This window comes from Rhyacophila brunnea, unplaced genomic scaffold, assembly GCF_057557595.1.
Source record: "Rhyacophila brunnea isolate RB1 unplaced genomic scaffold, BYU_Rbru_1.0 scaffold_1, whole genome shotgun sequence".
NCBI classification, from domain to species: Eukaryota; Metazoa; Arthropoda; class Insecta; order Trichoptera; family Rhyacophilidae; genus Rhyacophila; species Rhyacophila brunnea.
This window is the reverse complement of record NW_028232751.1, coordinates 46,855,791-46,878,634: the sequence shown is the minus strand read 5'-3', so window position 1 is coordinate 46,878,634 and position 22,844 is coordinate 46,855,791.

Sequence of the window (22,844 nt, the reverse complement as noted above, 5' to 3'; positions counted from 1 at the left end):
ACTAAGTTTAATGACAATTAGGACCGGTCAATGTGACATCGTTAACTGATACCTACAAAATTTACAATATGACAGCTAACATGTAAATTGTGTATCAATTGAAGTGGAAAAGCCCAGTTCTGATGGTTTTTAAATTATGTGGAATAAGTGTGTTTTATGTCATTTATTTTTAATACTAATAAATTTTAAAGTTAAAACATATTAAATTGAAGATAATATTATGAACAATAATTAAATAAAATTCTTAGAAAATTTATGTTCAAAAAGAAATCAGTTAAATTTATCAACATTTTCAGAAAACATTTATTTAATCGTATTTAGGTACTTAAGGTGCAGACAATAATTATTTCAGAGAATTCAATAAAATATTATTACTAATTAGAAGGCAATTAATTATTGATATTATTACAAGAAACCCCTAATTCATTCTGCAGTCCGCATGAACTGTAAAGCTTGAACTATTAAAATGCCCATAGAGTTATTCACTTGATCAGATCATAATGTATGTAGATGACCTTCCTCTTTCAATATTTCCGCTGACGATTTGCCTTTTGGTAATTTTGGTTTTTACTTGTGGCATAAAAATATACATATTTTAGAGAGCCAGTCATTTACGTTTATTTCTTTTAGAATGAACATATTATTTCTCCTCATGATTGTGTAAATCTATTCATTAAGTTATAATTAGTAGTTTTGAATAAATTAGGTGTAGTGTTTTTTATAAATTTTCTATTAAGCGGCAAATGTAAATATAAACATTGAAACAATGGCACTTGATTTAAAAACGGTGCACATCACTGCCCTACATTATTGCTCCACAAAACAATATTATTGCTCAGATGTCTGTGGAATTGGATTTGTAATCTCCGCAAACGCATCTATCTATCCATACCACACGTAATACCTCCACAAAAAACGTGATATTATTTTTTATGTTGAAACTTTAAACATAAATCATAATGTTTTTTTTTTCTTTCTTGTTTTGGCCTCAGCGGCAACCTCGAAAAAACAAATACGATAATGAACGATTCATTGGTATTTTTTCAATTACTTAGGTACTATAACAATATATAAAACTTGGAATAAGTAGATACTTATTTTTTTGATTACAGTATTGTTTGTTTATGGAGTAGCTATTTTTTGTTACCCACTACGCCTCGTCTGTGATAGAAAATAGGTAAGAGTTTGAAAGTCACCGGCGGGTTTGTGGGGCAACACGTTATGTCGCTACACCCGAACTATAAAGTACCTAATAGTGCAGGATCCCATAGACTTTTCGTATACATAATATGCGGAACGCATTCTGACAATTGGAATAGGTTCTAGGGGTCACCAAGATATATAATGTCGATGTTGCCAGGCGAAATTAGTGGTCATTTTTTTTTTATTGAGGTTTTAATTTTTTTTCTTATAACCCACCAAAAATTGTTCTGAGTTCTTCAATAAAACCAAGACGGAATCAGGGATTGATTGATAATGCAATAATTGTACCATGCCATCGGCACGGTCGTAGAACGGTTCGTCCCATTTGAAAAAATAAAAATAGCGGGTACTGCAATGTATTCAAAATTATCGATTCTTAGGCCAAGGAGGATTCCTTGGCTTAAATTTTTTTTATTTAGTAGCATTTTTGTATAGAATCACCCAAATTGCTTTTTTTACCATATTATATGCATATGACATTAGTTTTAGTATTATGGTTAATACAGAAACTCTGTTGGTTGCACATATAGGTATGTGAATAAATGAAATCACGATAACCACTAACCACACTAAGTACACATTTATTAAAAAAAAAAGAAGCAACAAGTCAAGTGTTCAAACTGCTTTAAGTATCATGATCACAGTTTTTACAAACACTAGGTACTTACACATTTGCACAATGATATACATGTCAAAGCCGATTTCTTATAACTACATGATAATATACGGCAGTTAGAATTACATTTGCATGGCTTAACTAAATAATTTGGTAGAGGTTCATTCGTCATTTGACTTGGATACAAATTATTTTCTCGTAACTCAAAGCCAAGTTGTAGGAAATCAGTAGGCTCAATAGTGTATCAGATGAGCTTTTCCATAAATAAACTTTTGCTGAAGCCCTTAAACAGTGTTAATACTTATAATATGTAAGCCTTGAAGATTGTCCCTTAGATGTGCTAGATTAATTGCAAAGATTCTTTTGTGAGTCCTCAAAATAAATTACAGCTTGTTAAATTTATTTGCAAAAATGCTCCCACATTTGCAAAAATCAACGAAGAAAGTGAGCTGTAGATTTGTGGTGGATTTGTCGACCCCACACAATGGTTTAAATTGTAGTGATCAATTTTCAATGACGCCATTGATTTAAAATCAAAATCATTAGATTCTAGAGTGAACTCTAGATCCTAGAATGTTCTGTCATATATTTCATGCTGTAAAAATGCAAAGTATGGAGATTAACACAGTCCCGATAAAGATGTTTAAATCTTAGGCATTTATTTCTGTAATAAACTTGCAACGATTGGTTGTCGTGGATTATGGTTTGAGGGATCTCAAAAGAAATCCCGTGTTTTAGGATGCCATTTGGCAGCTGAATCTCTTGGTGAAAATAAATGTAATATTTTGCCAGTATTACATTCTTTAACCGGCTGCGACACCACTAGTTGCATAGGTACAAAAAAACAAGCTTTAACCATCTCGTCAAAGAGTTTTGTTCAGGATGCACTTTCAGCTTTAGGAAATGGATTGTTGGAGACCACAGCAGTTTCAAGACGTGGAAAAAGTTTGCAATTACTTATTATACAGTAAATAGTAAACAAAAAACAACAGCGGATGAACTTCGATATAAATTTATTTCCCAAAATATTGGATTTAGTTTAAATTTGTCAAGAGTGATATGCACATAAATGATTCATTGTATTTACACTGTTTAAAGGCTTCAGCACAAGTTTATTTATGGAAAAGCTCATCTGATCCACTATTTGTAATTCTAACTGCCGTACACTATCATGTAGTTATAAGAAATCGGCTTTGACATGTATATCATTGTGCAAATGTGTAAGTACATAGTGTTTGTAAAAACTGTGATCATGATACTTAAAGCAGTTTGAACACTTGACTTGTTTCTTTTCTTTAATAAATGTGTACTTAGTGTGGTTAGTGGTTATCGTGATTTCATTTATTCACCTACTTATATATGCAACCTACACTGTTTCTGGATTAACCATCATACTAAAACTAATGCCATATGCATATAATATGGTAAAGAAAGCAATCTGGGTGATTCTATACACAAATGCTACTAAATAAAATAATTTAAGCCAAGGAGGGTCCTAAGAATCGATAATTTTGAACACATTGCACTACCCGCTATTTTTATTTTTTCAAATGGGACGAACCGTTCTACGACCATGCCGATGGCATGGTACAATTATTGCATTTTCAATCAATCCCTGATTCGGTCTTGGTTTTATTGAAGAACTCAGAACAATTTTTGGTGGGTTATAAGAAAAAAAATTAAAACCTCAATAAAAAAAAATTTACCACTAATATCGCCTGGCAACATCGACATTATATATCTTGGTGACCCCTAGAACCCATTCCAATTGTCAGAATGCGTTCCGCATATTATGTATACGACAAGTCTATGGGATCCTGCACTATAAGTATATTAAGAGTGGTAATGACTCTGAATAGTACATATTTCTGATATTTTAAATTTAAATAATAAATACGTACCTAAAACATTTTACAATCTAAAAACACTTAATAAAATGTACATTTTTTTTAGTACACCATATTTTGTGTATTTTTTATCATTAAAATGCAATTTGATGAGTTCTTTAGATGATGATATTACGCCATCCCCCGCCAGAGTTTTCACCATACCAGGAAAACCTCATTCATGCGAAATGAAGAAGAGGTTTTAGATTGATAGCAACATTAACAAAAAAGGTGTCTTTTTAAGTTTTAGACCCCATGTTTAGATCACTAAACCCCACCTAAATTTTATTTCTACTTCTAGATTATTTTATATAATATGGAATACATCAGTAATTATAATGATCATAAATATAAAGTTATTAATACTATTTATATTATTTCTATTATTATTACAATTATTAATTTATTTATTAAGTAATATTATTTCGGACCGCCCTCAAGTTTTATTTGTATGTGCGCGCCCGCTGGGAAGTACTTCTATACAGTAATAATTTTATTATGTCAAGTCTTCAAGCCGAATTGCTTTGACTAATGATTAGAGATGCTCCCACGTATTTCATAAGTAGTAAATAACTTTGACGCTGTGATCATTTTACGCAAGTAGGAATTAGCCTCAACTTTGACGTTTCGCACAACTCAAGTACTCCGTGGCCAGTGACATCCCTATGTTTTTTTGCAAGGGTTTATAGACCCAGTTATTAATATAAATATGTATATGGTTACCTTACTCATATTATAACATGACAGTGTAGGATAGAAAATAACTTAAAAATACGCATAAAAAGAAAACAATAGGCTCTCACTAATAAATAGTTCTTAAGGGAGGAACCGATAGATTCAGTTATTTTCAACCTATTTTCTTTGACAGAACCATTGAGACACCTGTATTGAGACATACCCACGGAAACATGCTAGTAGAGTAATATTTAAACCTATTATTAAAACGGTTGGTATTTTTTTACAATAATTCAATACGTAATAAAAACCACCGGAATGCAAGGGAAAGGCAGAAGAAAATATATAGGTGTAAATTAGAGATACAATCATTTGTCAAATTTGTCCTTAATAAATATAATAACATTGTAACATTACGTGCTTTTCCCTCCATCATCCACCACTTCTCCACACCCGTTATGCAGGCGTATACCGTGGCGTAATGAACGTAAGGCACTCTTCATAGTTATGCAGTAAGTATCTCAGGAGCAACTTCCCAAAACCTTGGTTGGCGTACACTAGAGTAACATTACTGTATATACATAATTTAAAAACATCTCATCCATATAGGTACACATTAGAAAAAATCATTTTGTAGAAAAAAAGTACGACACCCCACGGGACTTGAACCCGTATCTACTGGATTCGCGCCAGTATGCTTTTACAATTAAGCTATGGGTATCTTACATAATTACGCCGATTTTAACTAGTAGTTGTTACATGAAATGCTTATCGAATTGCGAATCGAATCGAATTTTCTAGTGTGTATAATATGCATGAGATGTTTACAAATTATGTATAATCAATATAGGTATTGAATGTTGCATTCTCAAATCTTGTGTCTTATTCGTTGAATAAAAAAATAATAGGTTATTAACATTACTGTATTATTGATGTGTATTTTTTTTATTTAAATGCTATGTGGCGTTTTTTTTCCGGTACGGCAGCTCAAGGTGAACTGTGATACGGCGAAATATGATACGTACAATTTACATGTACCGTGATAAATATTTGTTTAATATTTTGAAACTTTGAAAAAGTGGCTGCCTTCAAACAAAACTTCCACTATTATTTTCAGAACAAATTCAATGCTTGTCATCGAGGGGTCCTTATTTATAGTATTTCTGTTTTACCATGCGCTTATCAAAAATAAAGATTTTTCCCATCGATGCACTAAGCTGACTAAGCGAACCCCTTCTTAGATTTTTAGGCGCAGCGGGGCTTCACTGGGCATAGGTATTGCGGAAGGCTTATTTATCCATTAAACTTATGGCGGATGGACATACATAATAATGCTTTATGAAAACTTGAGGATAATTACAGACATCATTGAGGATATTCGAAGCCGACCGGTCGAAAGTCGAGCGAACGTCGCGAATCAGTGAAGCACGTACAATTCCGTTTCAGACCAACTTTGATGAATTTTCGCCAAGTTTTGGGTAGTCGACGTGTGCTTAATTCACGCCTTGAAAATTATGTTAAAATAACAATATGCATTTAGTATGTACTCGGTCTAGTGCAGTGGTTGGCAACCTACTACCTGCGGGTAATGAATTTCCCACTACAACATTTTGAATTACCCGCCAAGATTGAGCTTAAATATTTTGAATATCTTGGAATAGAAAATCTGGAATTAGAATACATTGAATTCAAATATTCAGCTATATGGACAAATAAATTTAAAGATCTTCGCTAGCATCTTGAAAACACAGAACACGATCACATGAATGCAACAGCATTATGTTGGGCGTCATTATTTTTTCATGCTTAAAAAAATTGCATTAGCTCTATTATCAGCATTTGGTTCAACATATTATTCTTGTGAGCAAACATTTTCTCAAATGAAATGTGTCCAGAATACTTTGCGAAATCGACTAACACCAGAGAATCTTGATTCCTATATTCGATTTAAGACAACTACGTATTTACCAAAAATGTTGAAAAACTATAGCTATAACTATAGCAATAAAATTTAAAGCCAAGGAAGCCACTAATAAAAATATTATATCAGTATATGTATGTTTTTTATAAAATAAATTTGTATTTACACATACATATGCAAATACACGTATTATATATATATATATATATAGGATATATTATTTTATAAAAATAAATTGTTTTTAAAAATATTAAAAATCTGTTTCAAACTTTTACCCAGTAACCAAATATTTTTTTCAAAATGGATTTTTTTACCCAATCTCTCAAAAGGTTGCCGACCAGTGGTCTAGTATCTACACTCTACAATCTACATAATATTATAATCAGGGGGGGGGCAAGAGTACGAAAAATAATGTTAAAGTGGTTTGTAAATATATCACTGGGGCAACGATTCACTGTATATCTTGGCTTCTTCTAGTTGCCTCCGCCAGTCTTGTCCTCAATCCACTCAACCATCGTATCTTGGATTTTCCAAAATCATGCACGCAAATGGTTTTGCTGCAAACACTTGTATATATATTGTAAGAACCGGTTTCGTAATTGGTGATGTATGCTGTTTTAAATTCTGCTCACTATAAATATGTGTTCTAAATTATGTATGCTGAACAATTCGGTATTCAAGATTTTTCAATAGTCAATTCAATGAAAAGGCGAGTTAATACAGTTCCATGGAAACGCAACGCATAGGACTGGTGTGAATGAAATCAGCTTGAAGAAGCACTTGTCCAACTGTGGACTGATCATGCTAGATGTGATTTAATATTTGGTTTTTCATTTCGCGTAAAGGTCGTCAACGATATCTATCAACTTTGAAATATAAAAATTAATTAATTAATAATTAACACTAATTATTCTCAACTAATGTGTCCAGTGTCTCAAAGTTTCATTTTGTAAGCACTTTACCTAGGTATTCATGTATTATTATAATGTGATAGGTACTTATAATAATATGTATAAATCATTTAAGTAAGTAACCTCAACTGTATAACTGCATTTTAAACACTCAATGGAGGATTATTGCATAATTATGCATATTATTAGATATAGTAAATTTTGCAACATGAACAAATAAAAAAGTATAAAATATAATAATATACGTACCCATGTATAGGTACTCAAATAATTCCTCAGTGGCACTATACTATAGTGACTATCGGTACGGCAAAAGCGATTCGGAGTTATATCGGTATATATTGTGATAGCATTGAAACAGACAATTTAAAAAATTATACCAACACAGCTACAAATCGCTATTACTGCACCCGCTGTACAATGATTCCAGTATACGTCAATCTGTTAAAAATAACCTTGTAAAATATATTATACGACATATTATAAAATTCTATACAATCATAAACCGTCCGGTGTTCGAATTTAGAACTAAGTTTATCACAATATAAAAATTATTGAATGATAAATGTCAAATGTTGGAATATTGTGGCGCCCTCACTCATCGGACAACTTATATATACTGTTGGATCTATAACAGTATTTTGAATTTAAATTTTAATTGATTTCATTTCTGTCGTAGGGTGTTTCGAAACAAGTCCGAGCCTAAAGCCTGAGGCCTCAGCGTTCATTAAACCGCCACTCCTCGGGATATTTCAATAATGTACGATCTCCATTTCAACACACGTTTATATTATGTATGTATGTATCCCTAATACAAGCAAGCAATCCTCGCCAGTACCTGCCAATATTTTTTTTATTATATTCATACACAAAATGGACGTAATATTTACTTTCCCGTGGTTATTCCGCAAACTTCACGTTATTTTTATGCCCTAATAATGTCCATATATCACGTGACCAACCGCAATAAACCTTCGGGAGTACTTTTGAGTATTATTACTGCCTTAAAAATATTATTACCTTTGCCTTACCTACAGTATTATGTGGGCATATACTGGTGCTTGACATGTTGACTTAACATAGCGGTGAAAACAAATTTGTATTTTATAAATGTACACACTTACGGACTAATTATTGTTAAGTATTTTAATTAAATTTATTTCCGTACCTTTAAGTCAGTGTACCTATCTACCTATCTTTAGTCTATAAACAACACTTTCAAGAAAAATTTTAGATTTTTTAATCCCTCAATGTACTGAAATGTACTTACGGCTTTATGGTGTCAAAATTTATATTTCTAATATTAATACTATTAACCGAAGGTAGAGTATATGCTTCATAACTTTGCACTCCGGCCCTGGACGAAAATTACCTAATTTATTTAAAAAATATTGTTTTTACGTATATTATCTATTTATTACTTCATATATTAATATAAGTGAATATCATATGATCTAATTTTATGCGAGGTAATCAGGGAAAGGGGCGTATCAGTACAATAAAAAGTGCAAAAAAGGTGCTTAAACGTATAAGTTATTAAACGTATACTTTACATAGTAATTAGGTGATGGAATTTGAATTAAAATTCTAACGGATTTAACTTTTGTTTCTGTTTAAAATTTCTACTATTTTAAAATAACTATTTACCATTGGGAGTACACATAAAAACCGGGGTCGCAAAAAATGAAATAGTACAAAACTGAAATCCATTAGATTTTTGATATAAATATGTTCAAACCACAGAACAGATTAACAAGATAGAAAAATGTAAAAGCCATCGCCATGTAATGGTCCAAATTTTTGAGGCAGTGTTCTTTATGATGGTAAAACCAAAAGAAAACGAAGCGCGTAAACTGTCCTCAAACATTGAATGCGCATTATATTTACGTGACAAACTTTAATGCAAATTATTACACGTGTTTAAGTTTATCCCATATTTTTACACAATCGAGATCCGTAGTCTATTATACCACACCCAATAGGGTAAGACAGTACATATTAATCGTGTGTTCCCTAGCGAAAACCGTGAATCGGAATGATTATGATAATTTTTATTTATGTACAAAGTTTGTAATTTTTTCACTCATTTCCGGAAAAATCCAACATCAGACACACTGCCTTGTTTTATGACATAACTGGGATTAGCCATTGCGTCGTAATAAACAATTAAAGTACAAGGTTTGCCCTAATTATTATGAATAATAAAGAAAAGAACATGCAATTGACATGACATAACATAACATATATACATAATTAGGTACATAAAACAAGAACAGTGAAATAATATTACTTATATTACAGTAAAACGGTAAAAAACGACAGCGTAAGCAAAAGAAAAATTCAAATAACTAAAATAATTGTATTTAACATTACGTATTAAATTTGACAATCTATAAAAATTAAATGATTTAAAAAAATAGATCAACTATTATAGGGCATCAAATTGATAAACTTTACGACAAAGGTTATTAAAAACATCATGAAACATAACGTCCGTCCTGCATTGGGGTTGAGCACAAAGATTGAAAACGAATTTAGTGTTCTACAACTAATAGAATAGGTTGGTCATAAAAGTTAAAATCAATGCAGGTAAGAAATTCAGTCGTCATTTTGAATGTAATATTAAGTAATAATTATAAGATGTGTGTAAAATATAAAATGGTACATAAGACCAGCATGTTGATTTTCTAGTAAATCTGGTGTTAAATTTTACCGTTATTATGAGAAGTTTTAAGCTGTTTGCGGTGTCAAAAAACGTTAGATTCAACGCCAGATGGAAAATTTGCACGCTAAATGCCTTTTCAAAAACGCTAGATCTGACAAGAAAAACGCTAAGTGGGCAACACAGGTTACTAAAGTGATATTGATTGGAACATCTTTGCTATGTATCGAGAGTGTCTTAATCGAAGAGTATTAATTATTCATTAAAAAACTGAGTTAATTAAAATAAAATGCAATATATAGTAGGTACGTATTCTATACGATACTGTGTTTCGGATGTGGATAAAAAGTGTGCCACTCAATATCCTTGTGGCAAATCCTCAAGGATTCCGTCTCCGTGGCTGGCCCTCCCTCACCCCGCAGCGGTGCAATCAAAGCGATACAGGCGCTGCGCTGTAGGTCTGGTGTCTGTTAGACTACAACCTAACATGGTGAAGTAGTGGTATTCGACATCATTTAATAATCATCAGAGTCAGTTTCACCCACTTGATACATTATCAACTGGTACGAAATATATAATCGTACAGCTAATATGTAAATATTGAATCCGCTGACAATGTCTAGTTGAAGTGGATAAACCGATGGTTTTTAAATTATTTGGAACACGTACTACATATTGCAATGGCAAAGGGTGATTTATGAAAGAGGTGGACTATGGATATTAGAGAAAAAGAGCACACTTATCATGTATACCTACCTATTGGCAAATAAGAAGATAATACGATATTACTACTGATGACAACGACTCACTTATAACTAGGGTTTCCAATCCCGGGAAAAAATACTTTTAATAACATATAACAAACTACTTTAGAAATAAACTGAGTTTGAATGAAGTTTCATTTATTACCCCTGTGTTGCCAATTCATTTAATTATTTTACATAAATATGAAAAATGGGGGGAAAAATGCTTCGCACTTTCAACAAAGTGATTCAACCATGATCTCATACTTTCATATTTGGCTGATCAATTAGATTTATGAAGCGGAAAGGCGATAAACCATGATTTAATTTACTATTTTAAATCTCGCTAACCCATTCATTAAGTTTTTACTATAACAGCAATCTCATATAATATAATATGTGAACACTAAACACAATATTGATTCTACGAAATTTTATAAATGAAAATCGTTTAGATTTGTAAATAGTTTTAACATAAATTATAAATTCCACATAATACGTATGGTTCAGATATTATCCATGAAGTAAATTTGAAAAATAGAGTAAATAAATCAAGAATCATTTAGTTAGACGTATCAGCCATTTACTCTTACACCTAAGCTGCCTTCTTTTTATAGTAAGTAAACCATTCCGCAATACCATAAATTGCTATTCTTGAGACCCTCTGGTCACAGGGAGAATCACCGGATAATAAACAACCATTTTTGCTGCCTTACGCAATCGTAACAACATCGGAAAAACGAACACTTCATACTTTGGTAATACTTCAGACATTTATTATTCAGAATAATGTTTTAATTACTGAAATCTTTAATTTTTTTTATAATATTGTATTTATTGTCGACACAACTATATTTTATTTTAATTGAACTTGTATTTTGTATTTGTTATCTTTTCATAAATAAATAAAATTGTTTTACTTTCACATTATTATTTACATTACAATATTATTTACTCCATTAAACCTATGTATTTCCAAGATTGAACATACGCAATATTAACAATAAATGTCTTAAATATTATAAATTATACTAGATTTATTTTTGACAGATTTTATTAATGTTTTTGTTTATATAAAAATTTATTAACAACTATCGAAAAAATGCTAATCCCGGAACCAGACCCGGGATCGTCGATCAAAATTTTGGCTCGGGATTGGATTCCCTCCTAATGACTAAATCGTTGAAATTTTAATAGCTCACTGACGACATAAAGCGTTAAGTTTAAATTTTAAATTATGTATTTTCCTAAACATTAATTTGTACACATCAAAAATCATTAGATAAAAATATGTTTAAATTTTAAAAACAATCTATATTTATATCTGACTGAATGCCATAGAATTTACTTTAAAGTATCTTATTATTAATTATTTTGGACAAAGCTGCGGTCATAGACAATAAATCATATGCGCAAATGTTTTAATCTTTTTCCCCTTTAGAGCCTACCGTAGCGTATACATTTCGGTAGACGGGGCTGAGGTCACGTGACCTAACGGTCATACAAAATAGATTTGAATTCGTAACAAAATACTCGGATAAATACGATAATTGACGACAGATGTTGCTATCGCATTTTTTTTACCTTTAATAGGTACTAATAATTCTAAATTCAGTACCTACTTAAACATTCTGACGGCAGATGGGTCTGTTTATTTTTTAACTTTATAATATCTTTAGTCTACTTTTCTTAGATATGCTTTAAATAATCGCCTAGTATGGAGTCTTTGCCACTCGCGTAATGTATTATTTATTTCATTTAATTCAGTGTTTTTCCACCAAGAATGTAAAGTTTACACTAAGAAATGAATGTGTACGGTATATACATAAGAATTAAGAATGGAAGATTAGTCTCGTCAATAAGAGCAGTGTTATTTATGCATGGAACTAGTGGATTGGAAGAATGATATACGAATAATAAATATTACTTTCACTTTTAAGATGCCTATTTTTTTATAATATGCTTTGTTCAGGAGCGAAAATGGTAATAATGTTGCCGAAGGAGGACTTTCTATTGATTCTGATTCGTACATAATTAATTGTAATTAATTAATTGTCATTTAAATATTACAACTTACTAATTGTAATAATATGTGATATTTTTTATTATAATAATAAATTAAAAAAATAGCAAATACGTATACTTATTTACTAATTTATTAGTTGGTTCCTAATGCAGCTTTTTCTCGCTTGTTTAGTATGCGAAACCGGTTTTCATAATAATCGAAGCACGTAGAGGTTTTATTAACCACTATTATAGTAGTTACTTTAGATCTGTTAGAATTAAGTTTACTTAAACTCTAATTGATGAGAGTTTTGTACAATTCCATACGAATTTACTTAGCTTTAGACAAAGCCAGATAGAAGCTTTAAGCTTCCCATACATTCGCGTTCAATAGTAGTTACGGAAAAAGTGTAACACTAGCCAAAGTTTCTCTCTTCAAAAATAAAACACATGCAATATTATGCTGGTGTTTGTATGAAAATTTTCGGGAGGCGGTCAAGATCCACATCGGATCATAGAGTCATTGATGACGATGGTGGTATATTCTATTCCATTATACCCACCGCGAGTGGAGTGTATCATGACGGGATTATTAAGATGTTATTACTTTGGTTACTCTACGCAATCATATAGAGTAACACTCGCGGTGGGTGCAATTTAATAAAAGCACAGGGGTAGAAGTCGCCCGGCCTAAATGTCACATGCGTCCTTCTAAAATCTAAAGTAAGCCATTAAAATACGGTTTGTTAGTCTTTGCTTCTGTTTGATTTAGTTAAAAAATATTTAAAATAGTGGAGAATAAATGTATCAATTAAAATAATCATCTACAAACTAATATAATAAGTAATAATATATTAGTTTGTCATTAAGGCTTTAATTCTAATATGAAAAATGCTATATAATACCAAGGCCTTCGGCAATACTACACATATGAAAATAATTGTTTTCTTATTTTCGTAGAATCTATCTACTTTGTTTTCCCACCACCACCCGTCATGTATGTACAGCCGTGGCCGCCTTTCATGACGCTATAAACGTGTCTGAAAGAAGTGATTTTTAGTGCTCATTCCATCCCGAAACGGAGCCGCACGGGACTGATGTTATAACCCTGCACCGTAGTGCTAAAAGAAGAAAGTTAAGAAAGGAAGAAAAAAAATCTTTTTTAACTGGCTCTGCTGTCCGCTGATGCTAAGTGCCCTATGTATTCGCATAGGTACTGTCATGAGTTGAAATGGATGAGTCCACAGAAGAGTCGGGACTATCCCGCTCCCCATACGACACTGCAAATTTCTCGAATGCCGCAAAGTAGGCCTCGGTTGCTATCAAATCTGCGTGGCCAATTGGGCCCGTGTGAGGACGAACCCTGGAAAACAGCTCCGAACAAACGAAACAACCAGAAGTATCTATCTTGAAAAATATGCATCTGTCGTAATATGGTATTAAAACTACCTAGTGTTTTCCCCCATGGCTTCGAAATTCACATAACACTACAATATTACACCAGATTAACTCGCATATCAACATGCTAGCCTTTTCTTCATTATTTATCAAATCTATAAAAAACAAAAAAATCTACAAAACTCCACAATAAATGAATATACACGATGATATTATTATAATAGCGATTGTCGAATTTCGTTGTTACGTTAATTTTAAGTTGTATGACATTAGGTTATAATATTATTTTCTTATCCAAACTAGAATATTTTTTTCAAAGACAGTTGACAACACTGAGAGATAAAAGTAGGTACTGCTTATATTATTTGTAATCCAAATTACTTTTGTTAGCATTAAATACTTGAGTTTACAACTTCTGGATTTACATTTTATTTGATTTTTAACAAAAAATACATCTTTGTCAAGCTAAGAAGCGTGATGACTGTGTTGGTTTATAAATTAAAAATAATACACAATAATATTCATCATCAAAAAAGAAAAATATTATTCATCTCCTAACTTTCCGGATTACGGGATTAGGTCCAAAATCTGTAAAATATAATAAGTGATTGTATTATTTACCTACTTTTTTATATTACCTAGTATTAATTCATATACTATGGGTAACTCGTTATATTTGTTAAATTTATTTTCGCAACATTTCTTTTATGTTTGTCTAATCGTAGGTGGGATGGAATCAATATGGAATAATTCTCGTATTGCAATCCCTACTAATGGAAACTACCCACTTTTCCAGTTGAGTGACACCTTGATACTGTCAAGATATTATTTGTATGTTTCACAAAAATTCGTCGTCTGGACAATAAAATTCGGTGTCGTTTGGGCATAACCTGATAACTGCTTTTTTTGGTCATTTTATGTTAAGAGTAAAAATTGGGTCACTATAGTATTATCTTCCATTTGGTAATAACCCGATATCTATATTTTTTCACTTAAAATGCTCAAAACGCTATTGTAATAATATGATGATATGTGAACAAACACAGTGGTTAGTTTGGTCAAAACATGACCAAAGACCTTATCATAGTTTGATCACTGATAAGTGACCTTATTTTACTAATTAGTGAAATAATTGACAATCTAAGTATTGTCGTATTCTTCTTCAGTTATTTATTTTAAAATGTTTTTTTTTCAATTTTAAACAAAAAAATTAACTGAAATTTATGTGGGCAATTCAAAGCTTAAAATGGCTCTCCTGTAAATTCAACATTTTGCAGTTAACAGGTTATGCCCCAACGACACCGAATTGATAGCCGGCCGAACATAACGTTTAAAGATATTTTATTACGACTTTTGATTACTTTATAGTAACTGCGTTGTTCAGGAGTTGATAAAAAGAAAAAATACTGATTTAACCAATTTAATTACTAAGTTAAAAGCTCGAATTATTAAAAATTATAAAGAAAACAACCTAATCCGTAATCGTAAATAGTTCTGCTCAAATTATTTATTCCTTTTGTGTACCTTCTTTATAGTTAGGTGCCATAAAATAAACAAAAATAAATTTAAAAAATCAATTGCTTTTTTTCGATGTTTCTCCTACCAAAATAAAAAGTCCATTCGAAACTGAAGACGACTAGCTTTTTAAATTGTTTTGAGGTACCTATTCTCATTTTAAATAATCCCGTCAAAACGAATAATGATTAGTTTATACCTGTCTTGCCAAAAAATTCTTTCGCTCCAAACAAAAAAATCTTTTTTTTTAAATTTTCATTCGACAATCAAAATCGGGACATTTTTTAGAGGATATAGGTATTTTTGCTTTTTCTCAAAAATTTTCACGTATGGCACACATGCCATAAATTCACCACCGCTGCCACAGTGTTTATTAATTAACAATCACTATCTTATCATTCAATATACTCGTGCTATATGCTGACGTAACATCTCCGCCAACGAAGTGTCTTCACTCGAGGAATGCTTCTGAAGTTCAGGAACACAGCAGCTTTAGAACGGGCAGGAGGATGCTTGGCGACGTGATTGGCTAGCATCGGGAGTAATTATTGGACTGGCTATCAACGAATAATTGATAAGATTTGAGAATGTAACATTCCATATATTGAATATACACAACTTGAAAACTCCCCAAAGTTTAAAATATCAAAATTAGGTAGGAGGCCCGTAGCTTAATTCGTTAAAGCATATTGGCGCGATACCAATGGGTATCCAGGTTTAAATCCCGTCGGGCATCGTACTTTTTTTCAAATGTGATTTTTTCTAGTAGGTTTATAATATCTTAGTTGTTTTCAAGTTAGGTATGTTCGATATATTATTATGTATTTGAATGATACGATATCTAATCTAATCCTATTTGGACGTACAATATTTTTACTACATAAAGATACGATACAGACGAACGTTTTGTGTATGTTAAATCAATTTCGACAAAACTGGACATACACTATCTTTGCACTAAGCCATCGATATATAATTAAATATCTTAAATATCGCATTAAGTTGACAATATTTTTTTTAAAGAAGCTTGATCATTTTTATCATCACGAGAAATTGTCCGGCTGCGGCTTATATTAGTGAAGTAGGAATAAACTAATTGTTGTAATTTTTTAAATTACATACTCGTGAGGATTTTTTTTAAAACAATATAACTGCATTACAAACGAGAATATTAATTCATTTTCCTTCGTCGAGAAATAAATAGTTGATAATATTAATTAGCGATAGATATGGAACATTATGGAAAATCAGACGTCAGAGGCGGAGCGAGAATGAGGCGTCTGTCAAGCTATGACAGATCCGCACTCTAATTAGTGGAATCAACAATGGGTGCCATGCGACGCGACTGCTTCGGGCGCCTAGCGCGAGGGGGCGCGTTATGAATGGTTCAATTACTGGAATTTTGCGCTCTGGACTTTCGTCTCCATTATGATGTTCACTCAAGAAGTGGCACTCAACTCTAATAAGTCTGCAGCTTAATATTACCCTCAAAGAGGTTACAGTATAATTGCAGAATGAATTGCCAGCCATTCTGACTTTTATTCGCGTTATAATGATTATGATTTTGCGTTTAAAGCGCTGAAGCGGCTAATTAATGTAATGCAAAAAGGACTATAATACCATCAACACTTTGTACTTGACACGCAATAATATTCTTAATGGCATTATAATATAAATCGCTTTTTAGGCTCATATTTCGCAAATCAAGTAACCTGCATATAATCCCATCATATCAAATCAAAAATATCTAAGTATTGGTCAAAAAGTATTAAAAAATTCTTGTCTGAAAAATAATACAAAATATTTGTATTGATATCGAAAGAAAGTATCGAGACCGGTTTCAAAAAAATGTATCAGCACCAACGTATCGAATGATTGATCAAAAAATTTCGATAGTTTTTCGATGGCCTTGCCTACAAGTTTGTATCTAAAAACTAGAAAGAAAATACTAGTAGGTTAATTAATAAACGATAATGATTGCGTCATTTATGATTGTTATTATAGATTACGTCTTTCAGCAAACTCAGTCAAAACTCACTTGAGAGCGTGGCGATTTCAGTTTGGGCATCTGCCCCTGAGACATTCCCAGGCGTAAAAAACTAATAATGCTTCACATCCAAACGTAGGGCCTCGTGATTTGCTCGATTAAGACCGAGGGTGGAGTGGTTTGGAGGGGTCTATGTGTGTGTTGTTGTTATAGACATTATTAGAAATATTGAACTGTGTTTTTTTAGGTTGTCCCGCATTTTGCTCCTAAATCCAGAGTTTTTTATTCCACACGGTAAAAATCACGATTTGGTAAAATTATTATCTGGCAATGCTTATTCACCACCAAATACTTAATCTCACACCACATCGCATTTACAGAGTATTTCCAGGCAACTAGTAAGATATTAAAATAATATACTTACATAAATCTAAAATGTGTAGGTATGATTTAATTGTATAAAAAAGGGTTTTTTTTAAATACTAATATTATAATGATCCCCACTCTCCACACACAACAATATCATATATAAATCACAGCTCTTTGAAGTTTTCTCCAATATACATAATATTATTATGTTAATCTGGGTATTACCTAAATTTATAGAACTAAAATTATTTCAAACTTTCAATAATCATCAATCTCATACAAGTTTTTTTTTTCAATATTGCGTTGTCTCTGGGATGCATCATAATATATATATATAGGAGTTATGGTGGAAAAATGGATATCGCGGAAATTATCATGGCATTCAGCTATTTACTGATTATTCCATAATTGGACACTACGGGAAATGGATATTTAATATCGCCGATTAATATGCTGATACGGATTGAATTGTTTATCCCCATATATACAATATATATTATTATCTTAGTTTGATTTTATACTTCATAGGTAATTATTAATTTTATAGCGTTATATGTGAAGAGTAACGGTTGTTTCCCCCTTCCCCTTCCCCTTCCCCTTCCAGGCTCTACCGAAATAACAATAGAAGTTTCTAGTCAAATTAGTAATCCCACACACTCTAGATTCGAATTTAATAACAAATTTCTCATTAAGTTATTTTGAGCTACTGCTTACCAGGATGAAAGTTGATTATATCTGTCTTTGGGGACCTGTTAGCGACAGTTGAGGGCATCTCTTCACTTCTAAGCGTCCATTGTTATCAAAATGTCTCGCAACGTAGCATCTCTGCCTGCTAAAGCTGTATAATGTATAGGATAGTGTTCGGTATACGTATACAAAACTTCCAGTCCATCATCTCATGCCTATCTTGTCGCAAGTGCAAATTAGTATCACAGTTATCAATAATTAATGTTATAAATGTGAAAAATATGTGTCATACCGATAGTCAATAATAACGCAATTGATTAGTATTTCATGTATGACCTACTAGTGTAAATTGTCGCAATTAAACAGGACGCTCGTAGCATAATTGGTTAATGCAACATTTGACGCCATACCAGTGGTTATATGGGTTCAAATCCCGTCGAGCTTCGTATTTTTTTCAAATATGATTTTTTCTAGTAGATATATATCTGAGATGGTTTCAAGTTGTGTATGTTCAATATATCGAATGATACTCGTACATTCTCAAGAAATAATTTATCTGTAGTTTTCATCTACTTTAATACAGTCGATCCGCTTAATTACTGACCGGAATCTTAATGATAAAATTGTCATTGTGTCTGACCATTAAATAGATTTTCATTCAAACTTGAATTTTGATTCATTCATAATAATCGATACTGGTATTATGAATCTAAACTTGGCTTAATTAATAAATTTAGAATGATGTTCATACAATTTCAGATACAAATGAGAATGACATAGATCAGCGCTGTCCAACTTCTTTTAGGCCGCGGGCCATTTTTTCTTTAGCAAACATTCGGGGCCAAAGAGGATAGGTAAATGAAAAATCAGTTAATTTAAAAGTTATTTTTTTATACAAGAAAAATCAAAAATAACACATAAATAGAAATAATAAAAACAATAATAGGTATTACTTAGTTATTTGATTTTTTTTGTAAAAATGTATATTCATCATTATTGAGCAACAATTTCTTTTATGACAATATCAACATTTGTTGTGGTAAGTCTAATTGAATTTTCAAGCGTGGAGTTCTTCAAGCTGTTTCTATATTTTCATTTTATGTATTTCATGTCAGAGAAGGCACGCTCGCAGATATATGTACCTACTGTGCGAAAACATCTTCTTGGCTACGATTGTTGTCTGATAAATGGGAGGAGCTTGTTAATTTATAATAGAAGTGCGGTTAAAAATGGGCGGAGCATGTTAATTCACAGTTTTAACACGTAGCCAGAAGATGTTTTCGCACTATACTTCCGAACATAGAAATGATGAAGTCCAAAATCCCCCCTTTTTTGGGTATTTTTCTATATCCAAAAGTTTGAATACTCCTATTCCTGTTGCTCCACTAAATGCAATAAATGGGTCAGCCTAAAGATCGCATAATTCCAATTAATATTTAGGATTAATTCTTATCAACAAATTTATGTTTTTTTCAAGCTGGAAAAATTAAGCACTATTTAGTATTATAATGAAATGTTTTCATATTTTACTGTACGATGGGTAATTCTCTCCCCAATGTTTGATGAAAAATTTGCTGTACAGCTTGCGAGCCGCAAAAAAATTTTGGCGGGCCGCCGGTTAGACAGCACTGACATAGATAAATAATTGAAAACTGGTATTGCAATCCCTAGTCGTATATGATAATTTTTTTATAACACGAAAGTTTAAAAATTTAAGCTCATGAATTCAAAGCTTGTATCTATCGAGGATTCGATCCTTGATAGTACAGAGTAACCAATACCGCAGTTAAGGTTATATTTATCTTTCTGTTTCTGAAATACAGAAGAATTCATGGCAGCGAACGTTTTGTCGAAAATGTTGATTTACATACTGTGTTTATTTATCTCCTTGGTACCTACGTATTTCGTATACTTTCGTGATTTTTACGTGACAAAGTTCTGCCATAAACATTACATGTCTGGCGTCTGGCGTTTCGTCTAAAGATTGCGAACCCGGGCAGAATGTTCAATCCCAGGATTACAGGATTAGTATTTTTTTTCAATCCCAGGATTAGACGGCTGAAAACAACAAATGAAAGTGTCTGGTACCAACATAATCCACACTGAATTTATGACAACAACAAAAAACACAAGAATTTTTTTATTTGATAGCACTTAATGTATTATGTATATTTTTATGATCCAACAAAGATATTAATGATTTTTGTAGGTACATTTTTTCTCTTTTTGTTGAGGAAACATGTTTATTTCATTATTTACAAATTACAGAATATTAAGTCTTATTGATATTATTTTATAATGACCAATACCATGGCCCACATCCTGAAGCGGGCCTCCAGGCCAAGATATTTAGCGGTGCCCCTACCTATCGCATAGGTTAAGAGCAGTGTGAAATTCTACATTAGTGTTCCCTGAAGTTTATTCCACAAGGTATAAAATATGGCCATTTAGTGTATTGTTAGCGATTTTTATAATATAAAATAAATCCACATGTTCAGTCGTCAGTGCTTGGCATCGTATTATTATTATAAAGCACTGATAGTGACCCCTTATTGTAGAAGCCAAGTAACATGCGACCCTTCGGCATTTTTGATAAATAGCCATTTACTTATTATTCAGAAAACATACTAAAAATAATTTTAAAATAAAATTCTACAAAATAAATTATCAGTTAATCATACGATCATCATCATATCAAATTCCATCGCTTTGAAATGTTAAAACTTTTTCTACTATAAGATCAAATTTTTGGTGTGTATGTTTATCTCACTTAACTATTCGACCCACCACGCCGGACCTCCAGGCAAGACCTCTGTCAGCCCTCCCCCCCCTTGTTGGATCCATGATCAGAACTGATTACTGCTATATAAAATATTTTCAACAGCAAAAAAAACATTCTTAAAGCTATACTGACACAATAAAGGATAAAAATTATCTATTGATAAATGGACACCTCTTCTCAATAATTAATGTAATTCAATTAAATTTACATCATCCATCATCCCGGGATTGTAAACTTTAATTTCGTCATTATAAGAGTGTCGTCAAGTAAAAACAATGCTCGAATTAATGCCTTCTACGAATAAAAAAAAAACACTTGAGGAGACTCTCATCTCTTTAAGTTATGCCAAAGAGTTATTCTTCACCTTCCACGAATTGTTATGTAGGTACAAGATCGCTTGGAGCGGAGATTTGTTCCGTGTTCCGTGGGCAAAGTTGTATAATTTGTTACCCTATTAATCCTCCAGAGGCTGTTCAGTTTAGAAGTGTTATTTGAATCGTATGCGTATTTAAATGTCGTAATAGGTATCTCTTGAAATACGAAAAATGAAAATAAAATAATAATTTATATGGAATGTTTAGCAAAAATAGTTTATACATAACTTGAACATAACACCTCAGATAACACCCACTAGAAAAAATCATATTTATATACAGGATCCCGTCAAGCATTGTATATTTTTCAAATATGTTTTTTTCTAGTGGGTATCATATAATATCTGAGGTGTTTTTAAGTTATGTACGTTCAATATATGGAATGTCACATTCTCAAAGTCTTGTGAAATATTCGTTGAATAAAAGAAATGGTTTATTAAAATTAGTTTATTTTGCACAAATATTACTTTAACTTAAGGACCTAAGGGGGCATTGAAGTTAGTGGCACCACATCCGTTTTACATCGGGCGTATCATGGGACACTACGTTTGCATATAAAGCATCCGTATTTTTTATGACTTAGAATATGAAGCAGTTACACAAGACTTAGGTCGCCGTGCACTAAAGTGTCGTTTGACTGAATTTACATGACTTTAAGCTAAAAATGCCCATGGGAGAGAGGAGCACATAGAGGTAATCAAAACAACGCGATACGTTGTATAATGTATGCGGTTATTAAATTAAAATATTCTTTCTCAAATTGCATTGCAATGTGGAATTGAGAGTATGTTGGCCACAATTATATACTTACAAGTAGGTATACAACTTTGCATATAAATACATATAAATGTTGTTTAATTGGGACCATTTGGCAATATTTATTAAAACTGTGCTTATTCATAATACGTACAAAATATAAAAAAACAATATCCCGCTTCGCATAAATAGGTTGTAGAAAACGAAAGTAAAATAATAATTATTTTAAAAACATTTTAGTATTGATAGTAGCCTGAGATGGTGAGTACCTCCGCTACACGGAAGTACATTGGAACATGTATGTGTCTTAGAGCGATTGAAAACACAAACATTCCAATGTACTTCCATGCAGCGG